This window comes from Ambystoma mexicanum, chromosome 6q (genome assembly GCF_040938575.1).
Source record: "Ambystoma mexicanum isolate Mex_15411 chromosome 6q, UKY_AmexF1_1, whole genome shotgun sequence".
Lineage (NCBI taxonomy): Eukaryota > Metazoa > Chordata > Amphibia > Caudata > Ambystomatidae > Ambystoma > Ambystoma mexicanum.
In genome coordinates this window covers 1188910172-1188930998 of record NC_090937.1, presented here as the reverse complement: position 1 = coordinate 1188930998, position 20827 = coordinate 1188910172, and the positions used below count along the sequence as shown (strand labels likewise).

The 20827-nt window shown below is 47.0% G+C and overlaps 1 protein-coding gene across 2 annotated transcripts in view; it reads left to right on the top strand.

Moving 5' to 3' along the window:
- NWD2 (NACHT and WD repeat domain containing 2) overlaps positions 1 to 20827 on the top strand; it is a 935261-nt gene that overhangs the window by 773955 nt on the left and 140479 nt on the right. The window lies entirely within an intron of this gene.

Here is a 20827-nt window from a genome sequence, read left to right as displayed (position 1 = left end):
TCTCAAGAGTAAAGTGAGCAGTACCAATAGTTACACAAAGGACAGTAATTATATGGTTCAAACAAACACTGACTCAAGGTTTCTGAGTAAAAGAATATACATTTATTTTCACTTCCCTCATCTCCGACTGTCTGTCTGCTATCCAGGAATGGTGTGCCGCCAATGACCTCTGCCTTAACGCCAGTAAGACCGAGATTCTACTCATCGGCACACCCACTCCCTCCTTCCCTGCAGCTCTCTGGCCGGCCTCCCTTGGCCCCCTTCCTGCCCCTACCTGCAAGGCTAAAAACCTCGGGGTCATCTTCGACTCCACACTCTCCTTCTATCCTCATATATCTGACGTCTCTAAGAAGTCACACTACCAGCTGCACCTCCTCAGAGGTATTCTTCCCTTCCTCTCCTTCCCCCAGAAGCTCACTGTCTCCCGAGCCCTGGTTCTCTCAAGGCTGGACTACTGTAACAGCCTCTATCTTAATCTGCCTGCCTCCACTCTCCGCCCTCTGCAACTTATCCAGAACAGAACTGCGAGACTTGTCCTTGGCCTCAAGCCCAGGGACCGTATCTCTCCAGGACTGAAATCTCTTCACTGGCTCCCAGTGGCTGCGAGGATTAAGTTCAAAACCCTCTGCATTGTCCACAAGGCCTTCTGGGGCCTGGGGCCTAAATACCTTCAACTCTCTCTTCCTAAATATCTTCCTTCACGAGCCCTTCGCTCATCCGTCTCCAACTCCCTCATGGTCAGCCGCTTCTTGAAGCAACGAGCTGGGGGTAGATCTCTCTCCGCAGCAGGGGCCTCCCTCTGGAACAGCCTTCCTGCCTCCCTGAAACTTGAGGAGAACCATCTCCGGTTCCGGAAGCACCTCAAAACCTTCCTCTTCGCTTCTGCCTTCTCTCTCCCTCTCCCCTGCTAAACCTGCTTAACTCCCCACTGAATTTCTGCACTAAACCTGCATCTGGGCCACTCTCAGCGACCTTGGTCAGGGCCCAGCCACTCTCCACTTGCACTGCCTCCCTGGCTCCCCCTGCACTGTGGGACTGTCACTGTATCCCTACAGCCCCCCTCCCAGCACTTGCTCTGCACTTACCTCGCACTTGCCACCAGCTGGCCCTTTTATTTATTTTTTTTTTTTTACGCTACTTACCTTGTACTGCACTTTCCCCCCCCCACCTCCCCCCCCCCAGCACTTTCTCCTTTTCCCCTTACCTCTGCACTTGCGCGATCTGAATGACACCTGGCCTAGTAGGATCGCTTGTCTGTCTTCCCCTTGTTTCCCTCCCTCCCTGCCTCGTCGCGCCTTGAAACACTTGTGTATAGGCGCGTTACAAATACCATATCATATCATATCATATCATTCATTTGTAAAACAGTTCGCTAAATAAAGCAGCAGAAAAATCACACTCTTAATATACTACACAACACCTAATCAATTCTGGACAAGTTAGGCTCAAAATGAAGTGTGTGCAAAATGGCACTCCAGCAATTTAAAAGGGAGGGAAAGACAAGGTTATACAAAATGAAGCAGCACCAACAAATAAGTAGACAGGGCAATCAAGAAACGGCTTCCTACAATGAGGATTCAAATCAATAGGCCTTGGCCAATGTTAATGGTTCAGAGTCTTTGCAGAGGATCACACAGTTCAGAGTAGTTTGCAGTTAAGTGTTTGCCAATGAGTTCGAAATGAAGTTGGTCGAAGGAAAAGTTATTTAAAAGAGTAGAGAAGGACAAGCCCTCGGATTGGCGCAAGATTTCAAACACTTTCACTGCGGTCGGACGGAACGAACAACCAGGTTAGAACAGTACCTTAAATGAAGAGAAAGGCTGTAGCAGATGCAGACGTTCCTGACAGATCCTGCAGGCTCACGGTTCCTGAAGCGACTGTCTGGCTGACACGAAGTAGGAAGACTGGAGGGTCCTGCACTGCTGGGGGAAGAAACCAGCAGCAGAGCAAAGCAACGTATAAAAGGTGCGCTCCTTAAAACCCAAACAGGGTCCGGTCCTTCTTGCTATCCCGTTCACTGCAGCTGTGCACAGCAAATTCGACCAGGGGAGGGAGGCCTTGCTTGGCGTTGGGCGAACTGGTTGGTCCCACCAGCTCAAGGGAAGAAGATTCCTTGCAGATCGTCTCTGTCATCGAAGTTTGGAGATTCGGACCCGCAGCAGGGCTTCATCGGGAGGTTCAGTCGTGGTAGTGGTCCTCTTCTTTCAGCTTCTCTTCGGTTCTCTCGATCCAGTGGCGACTCTGCCTTCCAAGCCCCAGAGACCTGCTTTTTTTGCAGTTTACCCCCATTCACACAGCCCGGCTGTCAATCACACAGCAGGGTGGCTGTCCTGGCGGGACAGTCACCACAGCCAATCATACAGAGTGTGACATAGGTCTCCAGGGAGACCCTGTGCAGGGAGTCTCAAACCCCTCCCTCACATCTTGTCCCTCTCAGACATTCAGGCGCCTAAGGAGTGCTTCTGTGCAGAAGCCCGCCAAAGGACGGGGAACAAAAGAACCAAACCTGGTTTGGTGCACAGAGTAAAACATGAGAAAGACCTTCACAAAAAGTAATGGCGAATAAACCCAGCCGGAACCAAATACAAGTCTGAGGCTACTAACTCAGCCTAACACAGTACCAAGGCTATTTACATAGACCGCGGTAGAAAAAATAGAGTAGTTACCACTGCCACCAGCCAATTCTTGAAGACAGGGGAACTAAATAATGTTCCATGAGAAACAGACAAAAAGGGATAACTATTAACCCTTTCCAGTACTCTATGTAAGATAGTTTGTACTGGGTCTGTGCTTTTAAAAAGACTAATAAAGTTAATGGCAACTTTACATGTTCTGGGAGACAGTAGTCAGTCCCAGAAAATGGAGTTTAAAGGTGGGAAGTCTGAAAAAGACAACCCTGTGTTACTGCACTGGAGGTGCTGTGTAACACACGGTAAAAAGATGATGACTATGGAGTAGGTCAAGTTCCACAGTCTATAAAAACAAAAATGTTAAACACACAGCAAAACACATGTAAGAGTGGGAAAAAAGGCTCATACTCTTACCAGGTGAAAAAAATAAATCCTAGAAATCCAGCAAAGCTGCTGAGTGACTTAGTAGGTAAGGGAAATTAGCCATTCTGGAGAATTCTCCCTAACACTTGCCCCCCCCAGACTAAGTGACAGGAGGATTTAATCCACTCCTGGATTAATCTCTTCTAGTTGGTTATAAACATCCTAGAGATACCATCAGCATGTTGGGGGTGACATCCTGACCTGTGCTCAATGGTGAAATCAAACCCTTGCAGGCAGATTGACCATCTTAGACGTTTTGTGTTCTCCCCTTTCATTTGCATTAACCATCTCAAGGTTTGGTGGTCTGTCTGAATCACAAAAGTAGATCCATACAAGTATGGTCTAAACTTCTTCAGAGACCACACAATGGCAAAACACTCACGCTCTATGGTTGCCCACCTTGTTTCTGGTTCCTTCAGTTTCCTACTGATGAAGCAAATGGGGTGCTCCCTACCTTTCTCATCCAGTTGACTAAGGACTGCACCTATACCTGTATTGGATGCATCTGCACAATGAAGGGTTGGTGATAATCAGGAGCTCTTACGACTGGAGCTTGACAAAGGGCGTTCTTCAGGTTTTCAAAGGCTTGAGGCACTCCTCATTCCATCTAACCTTTTTAGGGAATATTGGAGAGGAGATTACATTCAAATGAGAAGCTATGGACCCATAGTTCTGAATGAAATTCCTGTAGTAGCCTGTGAGACCTGGGAAGGCTCTCACTTGTGAAGTGGGAGAATGGAAAACCAGACTCCCGTCCTTCACCTCTCGCGCTTGGCCTAGAGGGTCGCGGCCCAGACACCCGCCACGAGAAGAGTTTGCCCATTTACCAGATGACCAAATACCCTGGTACAGAAACATACGGATGTGTCCATCTGCCTGCCCAACAGCCCGCACTGGCCATGCCGACACCTGCGGCACGGACCAACTAGACTGAAATCTACACATCGTTAGAGATGCCATGACGACCTAGATAACGGGAAGCACCGCTGAACTATTATACACGCTGAACATTTCCACACCAATCTACACGAAGAACATACTCAGTGCTCTGACGTAGGCGACAGGCTTATTCACGGACGTGCATCTTTATTATTTTTACATAGGCTTTCAGAATGCAGAAACGCAAGACGCACCATGAGCTCATTTATAACGCTTGCTCACGCTTCTCTTGAAACCCGTTACCATCATGAGAGATATAATGGAAACACGATACTGGCCATGAAACTGTATGCCACTATAACCTAAAGCATCCATGCACTAAATGGATTACTCGTGCACCAGGCCCAAGTAGGCCTCAAGCAAGAGTTCCCGTGGACATTAACAAAGCAAAAGTCAGGTTGCTGAGCCTGCAGAAAGAACCCAGTGGAGCAACCAGCCAAGGTCGTAATGTTGCAAACCCACAGTCAAGAAACAAATCTTCAAAGGCACGATGTTGCAACCTCGCACTCCACGTACCAATGTTAAAATCATATCTGCAAATTAAACCAGACATACAGTGGAAAAACAATATTAATTGTGCAGAATTATGCCTCAAACACGGTCCCTCCCCACGTGACCAAGCCGAACCTGACGAGATGCCAAAACCCAGGAGAGAAAAGGCGTCTGGGTACCTCGCTACGAGACGCAGGCCGACACACTTGAAAGGCTCAATGGACACCTGCTACAGTGGGAACGGTCAGTCTCCCACCTATGAATAAATCCTCACATTGCCTGCACGTACCCATATTGAAACACTGTTGCAACCACAGGTGCACCGTGTGCTGGGAACAACGGTGGTCCCAGGTTGGGGAGCTCACGGATGCACCAATCAGAACATGAGGTTCTTATCTCAGACGTCAGTAACGTTAGCCAATCCTCAGGGGTCTTCATGTAACAATTCTTATGTATCTAATTGTAGGGACAACCCAGATATACCACCTGACTACATCTTAACCACTAATATCATTCTCTATATGCGTACTATACTAACCCCACCACTCGAGCAACCAATCAAGAGTGGCGATAGGTTCTTTTGGTAACTTTTTGGAATGACGCAAGTAGCGCGTCATAATGTAGTAAAAAGGGCCTGCGAGCCCCACTATTGTGTGTGTGTCAGGACGAACGCGTACGCTCCTTGACCCATCCCTGCCGTTTGCATAATAAACGGCAGAAGTTGCCTTGCTCCTTGTGTGTGCCTCATACTCTGTCTCGATCCGAGATATACACGGGAGGAGTTGGGGCCTCCCTGCCCGGAGGTCTGCGGACGGCCCGGCCGACCCCGGCAGAATCCCCCCCGACAAGTTGGAGGCACTGCTGAGATCTGTTTAAGATCGACTTTTATTTTTTATTTTTCCAGGCACTCCCGTTGCGGGGAGGCCCGGCGGCGCGGCCCCCTCTGCCGTTGCCCCCTTCTGAGGACTACAGGACCATCGCGGAGCTGCGAGAGGACCGGACAGCGCAATCCGGATATTGGCCCTCGGGAGCCGGTTGAGAAGTATCCCGCCCGCGGTCGGCGAGTGTCCAGACGTGGTCCAGACGAGGGGAGGTGGCGAGCCGCTTGGAGGGGTGCACGCAGTCGAGCGGCCCTGCATCGAGGGAACTTGGTGAGCATGACACGCACAACAAGCAATGCGAAATTGTGAGGGAGGGGGCGGAAGTAAATAAGGGAGGAGGGAGGTATTGTAAAAAGGTGGGGTGAAGGTTTAATTGAGTGATGATAATGGAATGAATGGTAGTGAATTGAGTGCGAGAGAAGGCGGCTAACGTTACGCGAAAGAGGGGGGCAGGGCACGAGAACAACACGTGCAGACGCTCGCAACAAAAAGCTAACGTTACGCGAAAGAGGGGGGCGGGGCACGAAAACATCACGTGCAGCCGCTCGAAAGACACTGATTGGCCTAAATCGCGACTACGTGTGAGGGTGGTTGTGTGTGGTTTCCTACGATTTGACATTTATCATTCAATGAGTAGATGAGGTTCCCTATTGTTCGAGCAAGAAACTCGATAGGTAGATGAGGTTCCCTATTGTTCGAGCAAGAAACTCGATAGGTAGATGACGTTTCCCTGTGGGCGGTGGCTAGTTACGTAGTTGCCCAAAACGGAAGATAATTGGCTGGTTAAGCCCTCCTGTTGAGGGGCGTATCACACGCGAGGCGACGCAGCGTGCGCAGTCCGGTTATAGTATTGATGAGATTACCTTGTTCCAGGAGAGACAGGAAGACAGCTGTAGGGTTAGCGGGGTAGATTGCAAGTGTATTTTGAATTTAAAGAACATAACACGAATATACCAGTAGTTCGAAGAAATAGGTGACGTCACCAGTAGGGATTTAGTAAGATATCGTGAACACAAGAAGCTTTGGGTTTGACATTGGTGGGGAAGAGAAACATGATAAAGGAGCGGACACGGAGATAAACGATAAACGAGTGGATCAAAGAGGAGAAGGGGAAGGGGGCGTGGCTGCGCACGGAGAACGCCGGCCACGGCAAGTGTAAAGGTGGGAGGAGAACGGGGAAAAAGGACGACTGTGTAAGATCGTCGTAAGGGGTACGCAGCTGCAGGGGGCTGCGTGCGCTTCGGCCGCAGGGGGCCGTAGGGGAAGGAATATAATATAACATCATAAATATATTTGTTTTATAATTTTTTTTTTTTTTTTGTGATTATTATCATTGCATAATTTGTCAAAGGATTGTCGTAAGTCCCCACACTTGCGGGGCAAGGTAAGCAATAAAAGGTTGTATGTTGCAAACTGGTAGCAAGGGGAAGGGTAAGAAAGGGTGCGCTAGTATGTCATACGGGAGAGGGTTGGGAGGGTGGGGGAATACCCTCACTACCCCACTACAACATATATGCACCACACTGCCACCACATAGGGAGAAGTTAATTAAGTACAGCATAGAGTGGACCCAGGGGACGGACAACAAAATGTTGACACCATGGCCGCCTAATGGTAGCTTTGACCCATATGCCCAACATTCACTATTAAACCATCTGCACAATACATACAAGGGGAAGAAGTTGGCAAACCATGTGGAGGTGTTTAACTTATGGAGGATGTTCCAGGGGTCTAGACCAGGACCAAATGGAATGTTCACTATGGGGGAAACACCGGAAGAAAAGGAGATTAAGAAAGAAGGAACGGATGGGGAAAAGGAGAGTGAAGGAACAAAGAATATGGGGAATGAAAAACTGGGTGGAGGAAAGGTTGATAAATTAGCTGACATAAAACAGGAACCGAGCAATGAGATACCCTTAACACCGGGAGTGAAAACAGAGGGAGGAGGGTTGTACCCTTTAAGAGAATTAGGAGAAATAAAAGGACAGTTAAGGGCGGCTGAAGGATACTCAAACCCGGCATACAGCCCTCCACCATATGTGGCTCATGGAAAGATACCAATGGGGGACGGGAGGAGAGAAGAGCAGACTGTAGAGATAGGAAACGATGAGTGGGTAGCTGCACAGATATTGTTGAAATTACGAGGATCACTAACTGGAGAGGAAAGGGAGGCGGTAAAGAGAACAAACGAGGATAGTGAAAGAGAGAGTGAAATGAGGGGAGAGGAGCTGCTACGGCAGAAGGAAGAGATTTTGGAGGAAAGATTAGCTAAACTAAGGGATGAGCAGAATGAACTGATAAAACAACTTGAGGGGGAGGAAAGAGAGAGAGTGAGGAAAAGGAAAGAAGGTAAGGACGAATTGGAAAAATTAAGGGAGCAAAGTGAGGAGAGAAAGAGGGAAGCTGTAAGGGTAAAAGCAGCAGCAGAAAGGGTATCAAGAGTAGTGATGAGGGAGAAGAAGAAGGAAGAAGAAGAAAATGAAAAAGAAATGGAAATATGGAGGAGGTGGGTTTGAGTAGTAGGGGTGGCCCAGCTTTGTACAGCTTGTACTTTGCTAGGTAATGGCCTTATTTCACCTCCTCCTACCTCATGACCAAGGTAGACCACTTTGCTCAGACCAATTTTACATTTGCTTGCCTTTATGGTCAGTTGGGCCTGCTCAAGAGCCTGCAAACCATATCCTAAGTGATCAACATGTTCTTTACAAGTAGGGCTGAACACTGCACTGTCATCCAAGTATGCCATGCAGAAGTCCTCCATCTCATTTAGAACTTGATTGACCATCCTCTGGAATGTAGCAGGTGAATTCTTTAATCCAAAAGGCATAACCTTAAACTTGTAGAGGCCTGCTGGGGTTGAGAATGCAGTTTTCTCCTTGGCATGGTCTGTCAGGGTTATTTGCCAATAGACTGACGTCAGATCAAATGTACTGAGGTACTTGGCTGCATTAAGTTTATCCACCAGTTTATTTGTCCTTGGTAAAGGATGGGCATCAGTCTTTGTAACTGCATTTAGAGCTCTATAGTCCACACATAATCTCAGCTCCTTGGATCCTGCCTTTGGTACTAGAAAAACTAGACTAGACCATGGACTTGTAGATGGTTCTATAACCCCGAGGTCAAGCATCTTGTTGACCTCTCCTTTGATGTGGGATGTCATATGTTCTGACACTCTGTAGCCTCTGCTTTTCACAGGTAGAGAGTCACCAGTGAGAATATCATGCTGGCCCCAAGGGGTCAAGCCTGGTGAAAGTGAAAACAGGGAGGCAAACTGACTTAACAGAACCTTGCACTCCTCCTGTTGTTCAGATGTCAGATTAGTAGAGAGATTGACTCCTTCTATGTTCTCATCCAAAGGTTGGCCTCTGACTAAGTCAGGTAGAGGTTCACTCTCCTCCTCCTCTTGAGCTGAAGCTAGAAGCAAAGCTCCCAATTCTGGTCTCGAGGCATAGCCTTCAAACGGTTGGTGTGAAAGCCTCTGGGAGCCTCCTTAGGTATGCCTGGGTCCACCAAATAGTTCACCTCTCCAAGTTTGCCCACAACCTTGAAGGGTCCTATCCATTTGTCCTGCAAGGTCCTCTGCCTTGTTGGCACCATAACTAGTACAAGCTGGTCTTGAGTAAACTCAACCATGCTAGCCTTCTGGTCATGCCAATGTTTGACCAGAGCCCGACCGTTTTTAAGTTATCACTAGCTTCTGCCATCATGTGTGACATTCTCCTCCGGAGACCTATCACATAGTCAGCCTCTCAGACTGGCTTGGGGGAGGATCACTCTCCAAACACTCCTTAATCAGGGACAATGGACCTCTGACTGGATGGCCATAGAAAAGTTCAAAGGGACTGTAACCAACTCCCTCCTGAGGGACATCTCTATAAGCAAAGAGAACGCATGCAGTAGAAGGTCCCACTTTCTTCTAAGGCGTTCCTCTAAAGCACCTATCATGCTCTTCATAGTATGATTAAACCTCTCTACCAGTCGATTTGTCGGTGGATGGTAGGCTATAGAGAACTTGTAAGTGATACCACAGTTTTTCTACATGACTTGCATTTAGTGGGACATAAAATTGGTTCCCCTGTCGAATATCACTTCCTTAGGAAACCCTACTCTGGTAAAAATACCAAGTAGACCCTTAGCCACAGCCTGAGCCAAAACAGTCCTCATAGGTATTGCTTCAGGATACCTAGTAGCATGGTCTACTACAACAAGGATGAACTTGTTTCCTGAAGATGTGGGAGGGTCAAGGGGACCAACAATGTCGATGCCCACCCTCTCAAAAGGAACTCCCATCACTGGGAGAGGCACCAAGGGTGCCACATGCTTGGCTCCACTCTTGCCAGAGGTTTGGCAAGTGTGACAGCTCCTACAGAATTTGTCAACTTCTGAACCCATTTTAGGCCAGTAGAAGTATAGGGAGAGCCTTTCCTTGGTCTTTTTGAAAGTCCCCAGGGATAGACTCAGTTGGTTCACTGTAGAAGAAGCCATCTCCCCAGTGCAACCTATGCTTTCGAACTTCATGCCCATCAAGTTGAGAAGCTGCCTTTTGTTGAAGACCTTCAAGAGTAGGACACTCTCTTTTCTGTCTGCTGAAGTCTGCCCTGTTGGGGCCACCTTCTGCCAGTAAAGACTGCAGCTCAGGATGGTCAACAGGATCCAGATCGCCAACAAGAGTTATGTCTTCTTCAAGATCTGACTCTTCAGAAGCTGGTTCAACCACACAGGGTTGTACCTCACACTCAGCCTCAGCAGGTGGAGGAGTCACAGGTGTGACTTTGGACAATCTTGGGGATGTCCTTGTTGGTAGCACGGGGCGCTATCTGCTTTCTTCTTGTAGGTCTTGGGTTTCCCCTTTGCCTCTTTCTTTCCTGAAATATCAGTGAGCAATTCCTGTGGACTGGGGGTGATAATTCCCCTGGAGAGCCTCTCAAGGTCCTCTCCCTTGCAGGCCTAGTGAGCTCCTGTTTCCTTTTACTGGGAGGCCTGGGGGTACTAGACACAACTCCAAGAGTTTTCAGGTCATTATACAACAACAGACAATACCAGGCACTTCACTATGCACACTAACAGGTATTTTGGCAGTCATATCATTACACTGGATGAGAGCTGATAACTGGGGAGGCATTTGCACAGGGCCTCCAGCTAACTTGGTTAGGCATTTGGGTGCCTTAGCAACATCCTCTACCTTGAAAAATGATTCATCAATCACAGTTATGCTGGCTCTAGTGTCTCTGATGGCAGGGGTCTCCTGGCCATTCACAAGAACATTATCTTGATGATACTCTTTAGTAGTATCTGGGATGGAATTATAGACATCTAAATTCTGTTGTTCCCACAAACCTAGGGATACTAAAGAAACACTAGCTGAGACTCTCATGGGTTCATCAGCCAGTAGGTGAAAGTTTCCACTTGCCATAGATACTTCTTTCTCTGGGGAGAAGGCTAAGGAGACATTGTGGACCCCTGAACGTCTACCCTTACATCTGGAATCCCCTTTCACATGGTTAGTTGACCCACAAACATAACATTTCCCCAATGTTTTGATGAATGGCGACTTGTTCTGACCTCCATCTGGTTTGGGTCCAGATGGTGCACTAGCCTGATTCGGTTTCCCTTGTGGCTTACCCTTATTGTTTTGGTTGGGGCCCTCTTTTGGATTGCAGGTATTAGAATTCTCCTTATTATCTTTGGCTGCTTTCCCTTATCCTTCTTCTGAGTTGCCCCAGAATACTTGTGAGTAGCCCTGTTACCCCCTGTAAGTCAGCAGCCTTAGCTAACTTCTTTGGATCTGTCTCCTTAGAATCAGCCAAGTGCTGTCTGAGGTCAGGAGACAGGCATCATAAATTGACTCCTATATAACAAGATTTCTCATACCTTCAAAGTATGCTACTGCTAGTGGCTGCATGGTGTTTGGAAGAGTATTCAGGGCAGGTGTGTGCCGTATATACGCTTTCAGAGCCAGTAAGGTGCACCTGTATCTTCATTGCTATCACCTGGATGCATTTACATCAAGATCAATGGAGGAGGTAACTGCATTGAGGTTTTGGCACAATTTGCACCTGTTTTTATTGGTATTTCAGTGGTATTTTGGTAATACTGTGGAACTACAATTCCAGTCCTAATTGCTCCAGAGGCATTAGCAGTGGGGGAATTAAAACCCACTTTTAATGACATTTAATTCAGCAGAGCGGTAAAAGTGTCAGTAATTCCATTCCCCCCACTTTTTGCCCTTACTGCTAAACAAGTAATAAAGCCCATGTATATGTTTCTTATGTCTTCAATAAGTTTCCAAACTTCATGAAATGATAACTTTGATACTCCACATTTTATGGCCATCATGTACAGACTACATGTTTCAAGTGTGTATTCTCGCTGTGCAAATTCATATCAAATGCAGTAAAACATTCTTCTCTACTTTAGCGCATTGTGAATCTTGCCCTGCAGAAGGACGCCATGGGTAGCAGAATTTCATCAGTCAGCTTTGCTCATGAATTTGTATTTTTGTTTGGCAGTATTTTTATTTCCTAAAGCAAAAATAATCAAAAATGGCAAGAATCTCGATTTCTACATAAACATGGCTCTTAGCGTGGTCATCATTCAGTCCAGGTTCGACGATGCCAATTTTCTGTATATCTTCTTCATTCGTCTCATTATTCTCAAATTTCAAACGGAGCCCACATCTCCAATCTTAGACCTTACGATCACAGCAGTCCTGCAGTAAAACATGCTCACTGGCTACCGGTTGATTCCAGAGTCAAACCAAAGTTCCTAGAGTTCACACACAAAGTCCTACTGCACAGACCATCATAAGCTTGAGCCCTGTGTTCACTTATGTTGCCCTTTAAATAAGACTAGGTTCTCTCAATGTCCACTCCTTGCTGGCTCAGCACTGCATGTGGTTTGACTACTGAGTCAGGTTGCAGGCACAATCCGGTACAGCTCACGACCAACTCCAAACATAAAAGATAATTTCCTATGTGGAAGAATTGTCAAGTGCGGATTTCTTTGCTACTCATTAGCTCTGCGACCAACATTGGTGAAGTGGTCTAAGGGACTTCAAAGGGTAATGCATTGTACTCTTTATGCATGACATTTTCAGTTTATACAAAAAAGAGCTCAAAACCTCAGTGTTGTGTGATTTTACTCTTCTGCAAAAGTCAGAATATGCATTTGTTTAGCCTTCTTTTTGTAAACATATATGTTGCCTCTCATCTCGAGAGCAATGCAGCCTCGTCTGCCCACTTTCCTCATCTCCCACCCTCTCATCATATCCATTCTCCTCGTTCCTTTTTGAACTCTAAGTCTGAAGTAGCCTTTCAAGTTATCTCTGCAATTGTATATAGCAGCTTCGGAGACATGGTACCCACTTGCATTTAGCAAACGTGAGGTGGGTGAGACTGATGTAAACTTTTATTTTAGGCTTGTCGTTGCGTGAGTGCTTAGAACTTGCAGAAATGTCAAGTTGTCCTGTCCAAGGTGTGACATTCTAAGTTCTAGTAGCATTTGTTACTCAACGTGCATCATTTACTTTCCATCCATAGAGTGGTCACAGCAGTGTAGGCAAGAGGACCTTGTGAGTCAGATGGATCACCATAGGGAAGCCCCTCTGCCCATTCCAGAAAGCCTGGTTCCTGAAATCTAAACATCAAGACAATTTCAAGAAGGCCAGCCACCGCAGTTCTACTGTCAAATGTATTTGAGCCAGCCCAGAAACCAAAGAACCCCCCACTAATTATAGCAGTAGCAATTCCAGAAAATCAAGCCCCCAAGAACATTACATCCCAATCAGTCCTTACAGTGATAGCCCTCTGACTTTTGCAGTCATTCCAATCCCTACAGGCCCATTTTTATTGAAATACGCCTAGCAATGTCTAAAATGTGTTTTCAGAATGTGGTACTGGTACACGATGTCATAATATCAGTTAAGCATTGGAATTATTTAAAAAGTGCCCGTACCATTCACTGGTTCTTCAGTTGAGCATTCTGTGGGACATGAGGTGTTCGTGATGGGCATCTTTCTTTCTAAATAATAAAAGGAGTCCTTCATGTGCCCACTCACTCTATAACACCCTCACTGGGTGAAGTGGCAGCTCAACGAGCAGATGATTGGGATGAATGAATAAGTGGGGAACAGTAATTGGCATGCGATAGGGACTAATATCGGACAGATGGGGGTGACCAGCCATCGAGTGGTAGAGGACAGTGCATGGTACAGAGCAGGAAGTAATGTGGTGGATTGGGAGTTGTGTAGGAAATGCGTCCGGTATGCCGGGAAGATTGTGGTGTAGGATATTAAGTGGTGTAGATCACTCAGGGCTCAATTTTAATTGGGACCGAACTCTGCATGGAATGGTCAAGGAGCGTGCTCAGAGAGATTGGAAGCAGCAGACTTTACATCTGCCTTTGCAGCCTTCGGAGTGCAGTGGCGGGAAAGGGCAAATAAAGTGTGCAGTGCTCTACATGTTTTCCAGCATGATAGCTGTTATTCATGTCTCTGGTGTACTACCTTAGGAGAGGGAGCTCATAGACCCACATTCAAAAGACATTCAATTTGGTCAGTCGTGTACATCATTCATTTGTGTAGGGAAACTAGGCCTGCCGGACAAAAAGTGGTGATGTACGGGTGCTGTGCGAATCAGTGTTTAATGTAGAACTTGGGTGATGCCTGAGCAAATAAGGTGTTTATAACCGGTCAGTAATGTGTACACTGTGCTGATGGACAAGCACTGATATAGCTATCTTCACTTTAGTGCTTGGCGTGGATAGACAAGGATGCACACAATTCGAGGCTAATGTACAAGGAACTCTCCTGGACAGTTGGCGATTTAGAGAAAGTCAGAAGTGGCAGTCCTTCACAGGTGGCTGGACAGAGGCTACCCCTTACTTTACCACGTTAGCGCACCTTCAGTTCTGCTTCTACAAACACAGCATTTATTTTAATTTATTTTAATTTTGGTTCAGTGCTGGGCCGACCCAGAGTGTAGGTGGTAAAAACAGAAGTTACAATTTGTTTTCATGATAGGATAGGAAGGTTAGGGCACACAGGGGAGATGATGCTCAAACAATGTCATTGAGACTGGGGGCAGGGTGGTGGGGCGGGGGGTGCGAATGACCAGAACAATGCGTGAAGTGCAGACCAAACATTAACGCGTGCTTACTTTCTTTCAATTTCATGTCTTTTGCACTTCAGCATTATGAATACCATTCCGGTTCATCTGACTAGTTCAACGTAAAGAAATGTATTCATGAAGTTGGGAAATAAACGCTATTTAAGATGCATTTCCAAATACGAGAGTTGTATAGTTTGTATGATGAAGTTATGGGTAAATTAAAGGTTATAGCAAGAAATACTACAATATTAAGGTATGAAAAAATGCTTCTGCAGCACTTTGCCGAAAAATTGGAATTCATATAGAGAAACAAAGAGTGGACAGGTTTTTTCATCACGACAGAGTGTATATTTTATTCCACTAGTCACATGTAGTATATTAAGGTGACTTTGGCATATCATGATCTCATGTTAAAAGGTACCTTAGACCATTGCTATGTTATCAATGTAGAATTATAGCATGCTACAGTGTGTAGCTTCTTTTAAAGAAAAATGTCTCTGTTTGATTCTTGTTACTGTGGCTGGTACGAGCAAATGTGTATTCTGACAGTTGTAGAGGAGGTCTCAAGTACAGCCCACACTCCAACTGTCCATTTTGAAGTACCAGGAAGGTTTGCGCCAAAATATGTGACATGTGATGAGCAAATAAACCAGCAGAAAGCCGCAGTGGGGCTTTGTCCGGTACCTATCAGAAGAGCAGCACCTATTGAGATACCTATACCTAAGGAACCATGGACAGTAAGATACCCATTGAGAAAACCATTTCAACCAATGAAATGAAACGAAGATCGTCTGAGCACAGTACCTGAAGAAACCAAAAAGGTCTTAATGGAAGACGAATGGTGACATCACAAGAACATGGACTGACTCACATATAGAAGATATGACGACCTGAGAATGATAAAAAGAGACGAAACACCATGAATAAAGGACATCATGAACCCAAAACGAAAGGACGATGTCAAAAGTAAGGAGCTTATGCCATGAGCATAACAAAGTTATTCAACCAGTTTATGCATGTACATATGCTTGGAACCGCAAGAAAGCTACGAAAATTGTGTGGCTTGCTATGCTTAGTAGTAAGATAGATTGCGGCAAGCGCCACCTATACATATCTACCTCAAAAGAAGCACATTATATAGGTATACTTCCACTTAGCACAAGAAGCAGAATCAACCAAAGGTTACTAGAGGCCACACGAGAAGAGCTTCTTATGTAGCAAATCGAGAATAAACGGCAGAAATGAAACTCAGCAGAGGCAAATCGTGCCAGAAAAGCCAAGGTAGTATCAGCCAAAATAGACGAACAGTAGCTATAATTAATTAAAGCAAATAACAGAATATCCTGCTTAGAAAGGTCAAGATAAGAAACTGAAGGCAGGTGGTGGGTAAAATGAAAATCAAATACACGAATTACATGAAGAGGCAAATTCACGGTGTCTGAGTCATGTGACCAGCCAAGCGAGAAGAAGTGAGACTTTCACACCTACGCATGGCAGTGGGCCAGACAAAGATATCAGAACTTTCCAGACAGAAGATGCAGTCTCGAGGCCAACCACAGTGAAATAATTGACACATGGGCACCAAATTGATGATTGATTGTAACAATAATTAGAGGAAGGCCGGAGGATCTAGGGGGCAACCTGCACCTGGCCAACCATTCTGCATGCTGCTAAGCCAAGTAGAAAAGTATGGGTGGGGTTGATGCCAACCCAATCATAGTGGACCAAGTAATCTAAGGTCCTATAGTTAGTAGAACCAACGGGATGTCGTACTTTTAGTGACGTTCACAAGTAGCCATTTTAAAGTAGGGCTTAGATGCCCCTCCTGACAGTGTTTACCCAACCCCGTTACCATATACAGATATAGTACCTATATTAAAGTTACCTTTGCAAGACCAATAGAATTGCATGCCAACTTGTAAGCGTTAAACGTCAGTGATGGCGAGTATTTACTATAAATTATGTGTTTTTTGTGAAGTTCGTTGGAGTTGTGAAGTGAGAGAGATCACGCATCCGCTGATATTCATGAGACTCCATGTTTTTTGTACTTGTCATTAAACAGACTCCCATTGCCAAACTGTTGAGCTGTCATTATTGATTTGGTGTTGGAGTGTAAATCTGCATCCCCATCCATCTCACAGGTGCTGCTATCTTATCCTAAAGTACTATGGGCAAACCCCAGCTCTATGGGCCGGTTGGGAGTCCCAGAGTACACTTGGGAGCAGAAATCGGTTGGTTATCGATTATCGATTAGATAAGACACCCATTGACCGTCAACATAAAGTAACTCCAGGTCCTCGGCAATATCACAAGTCCTTTGCCAGCCGGCCGAGTAGACCGTGAAGCTCCCTGTAAACAGTGGTTAGAATTAAAAACAGAACTTGCAGGCAGAGGTCTGAAGGGACCTATGTTTCCCCACGTAACCCCTTCCCACTCCTACGGGCAGCTGAGCTGGCGAACGGCAGGAGAGGCGGTGATGAAGGCGGTGATCCCGAGCATCCAGAGAGGAAACATGCGAACGGTGAGTGAAAGAGACTAAATGCTTTGGCAAAAAGTATGTGCCTTAAAACAAGAAAGGGAAAGGTAACGGAGGGAGGCGGGAAATCAAACTATAGTCAGATGTAGAGTAGAATATATATATATATATATATATATATATATTCAATTAAAAAACTTTGTTAAAAGGGACGTTATGGTTAAGTTGCGTTACTAAAAACCTATCAAATTCAGTAAAAAAACTTTGTTAAAGGGACATTATGGTACAAAGTAAAACCGAAAAACCCCTGAAATTCGGCAGTTATGGTAAGATAAGCAAGCATAACTCGCGCCACCGTGCACTGCTAACACTAACACCCAGGACATCAAAGATGACATCACAAATGTTATTGATGACATCACTGATGACATCATATGTGCATTTACTTTTCATGAAAACTCTGTAGGAGGGATTCTTATAATGTTGACCAAAAAGTGTCAAGGATCATTTGAATATCATGAGCTAATTAGTGCATTAAGCAATGCATTGATATAAATAACATTCTATTATGAAGTTCTATCCAGTATACTAAGCAACTCATGCAGAAACTTAGGCAGTGTGTGCAGTATACATGATGAAGGTGCAATATTCATAATCTAACATGTAATAAGTAGCTAATAAAACCCACTTAATACATAATTACACTTAATACAGACAAAACACAAAGAGACAACAACACATACAAATATGAGTATATACATGGACAGAGAAGTAAGCAAAAAAGCAGAAGTAGTAGCAGAAAGAGTTCATAACCTAACTGATTATCTTTATGCAGAGAAATGATTGCTCTGTTTCAAAGCTGCTACTTACTGTATGTCTGTGTATCAAATGATGTCAGTGAACCCTAAGGAAAGGAGTGTGAGTACAATGTATACAAATATGAGCATATACAGGGAAGGCATAGTAATAAAAATAAAACTATGAGAAAGTGCTGGTAACTCTAATGATTATCTTCATGCACAGAAAGGATTGCTCTCTTTCAAGCCTGTGTCTTGTGCTATATATATGTTTGATATGATATGACTTGACCCCAAGTCTACAAATATAGTACCTTTTCAATTTTTACTTCTTGACTGTTACTGAAGAAAACTATGTGGCTTAGATATGTCAGTAAAGGAAAAAAAAGGGAGAGCCAGCCATGTGATGTCATCAGTGATGTCATCAATGACATTTGTGATGTCATCTTTGATGTCCTCGGTGTTAGTGTTAGCAGTGCACGGTGGCACGAGTTATGGTTGCTTATCTTACCATAACTGGCGAATTTCAAGGGTTTTTCGGTTTTACTTGGAACCAAAACGTCCCTTTAACAAAGTTTTTTCACTGAATTTCATAGGTTTTTAGTAGCGCAACTTAACCATAACGTCCCTTTACCAATGTTTTTTCACTGAATTTCATAGGTTTTTAATAGCGCAACTACCATAGCGTCCCTTTAACAAAGTTTTTTCACTGAATTTCATAGGTTTTTAGTAGCGCAACTTAACCATAACGTCCCTTTACCAATGTTTTTTCACTGAATTTCATGGGTTTTTAATAGCGCAACTACCATAGCGTCCCTTTAACAAAGTTTTTTCACTGAATTTCATTGGTTTCTATTAGTGCAACTTTACCGTAACGTCCCTTTAACAAAGTTTTTTCATTGATTTTCATAGGTTTTTATTAGTGCAACTTAACCATAACGTCCCTTTAACAACGTTTTTTCATTGAATTTCATAGTTTTTTATTAGTGCAACTTAACCATAACGTCCTTTTCAATGGATGTAGACCACTAGCATCCTAGGTTCTCAAAGTGGGAACCCGGGGTGGTAAAAAAAAGATTTTTCTACCCAAACCGGAACGCCTGTGGCATCCCAGTGTAGGAAAGAAAATCTTTTACCAAGATGGACACCATGGAAAGGGAAGGCGGGGTGTAGAAAGAGAACACAACAGGGCATGGGTAGGGGGGACCAGGAGGGAGACACGGGGCATGAGAGGGGGTGGGGGGTAACAGGAGGGAGACACGGGGCATGTACGGGGGTGGGGGCAACAGCAGGGAGACATGGGGTATGAGCGGGGGGTGGGGGGGCAACAGCAGGGAGACACAGGGCATGAGTGGGGGGTGAGGGGCAACAGCAGGGAGACACGGGGCATGAGCGGGGGGCAACAGGAGAGAGACACAGGGCATGAGAGGGGGGTGGGGGGTAACAGCAGAGAGACACGGGGCATGAGAGAGGGGTGGGGGGAACATGAGAGAGACACGGGGCATGAGTGGGGGGTGGGGGGCAACAGCAGGGAGACACGGGGCATGACCGGGGGGTGGGGGCAACAGGAGAGAGACACGGAGCATGAGCGGGGGGCAACAGCAGGGAGACACAGGGCATGAGCGGGGGTGGGGGGCAACAGCAGGGAGACACGGGGCATGACCGGGGGGTGGGAGGTAACAGGAGAGAGACACGGGCATGAGCGGGGGGTGGGGGGCAACAGGAGGGAGACACGGGGCATGATGGGGGGTGGGGTGTAACAGGAGAGAGACACGGGGCATGAGCGGGCGGTGGGGGGCAACATCAGGGAGACAAGGGGCATGAGCAGGGGGTGGGGGGAACAGGGGAGACACGAGGCATGAGCGGGGGTGGGGGGTAACAGGAGAGAGACACGGGGCATGAGCGGGGGGTGGGGGCAACAGGAGGGAGACACGAGGTATGACCGGGGGTGGGGGGCAACAGGAGAGAGACACGGGGCATGTGAGGGGGGTGGGGGTAACAGGAGAGAGACACGGGTCATGAGCAGGTGGTGGGGGGCAACAGCAGGGAGACACAGGGCATGACCGGGGGGTGGGGGGTAACAGGAGAGAGACACGGGGCATGAGCGGGGGGTGGGGGGCATCAGCAGGGAGACACAGGGCATGAGAGGGGGTTGGGGCAACAGGAGAGAGACACGGGGCATGAGAAGGGGGTGGGGGATAACAGGAGAGAGACACAGGGCATGAGCAGTGGTGGGGGGCAACAGCAGGGAGACAGGCGGCATGACCGGGGTTGGGGGGCAACAGGAGATAGACACAGGGCATGAGCAGGGGGTGGGGGGTAACAGGAGACAGACACGGGGCATGAGCGGGGGTGGGGGGCAACAGCAGCGAGACACGGGGCATGAGTGGGGGGTGGGGGGAAAACGAGGGAAACACGGGGCATGAGCGGGGGTGGGGGGCAACAGGAGGGAGACACGGGGCATGACCGGGGGCTGGGGGGCAACAGAGAGAAAGGGGGAATGACCAGTGGGTGGGGGGCAACAGGAGAGAGACACTGGGCATGACCGGGGTGGGGGGCAACAGGAGAGAGACACGGGCAATGAGAGGGGGTGGGGGGTAACAGCAGAGAGACACAGGCCATGAGCGGGGGGTGGGTGGCAACATGAGAGAGACACGGGGCATGAGCGGAGGGTGGAGGGCAACAGCAAGGAGACACAGGGCATGAGCGGGGGGTGGGGGGAACACGAGGGAGACATGGGGCATGAGAGGGGGGTGGGGGTAACTGGAGAGAGACACGGGGCATGAGCGGGGGGTGGGGGGCAACAGCAGAGAGACACAGGGCATGACCGGGGGGTGGGGGGCAACAGAAGGGAGACACGTGGCATGACCGACAGTGGGGGGCAACAGGAGAGAGACATGGGGCATGAGAGGGGGTGGGGGGTAAGAGCAGAGAGACACGGGGCATGAGAGGGGGGTGGGGGTAACAGGAGAGAGACACGGGTCATGAGAGGGGGGTGGGGGGCACCAGGAGAGAGACACGGGGCATGAGCAGGGGGTGGGGGGCAACAGCAGGGAGACACGGGGCATGAGCGGGGGGTGGG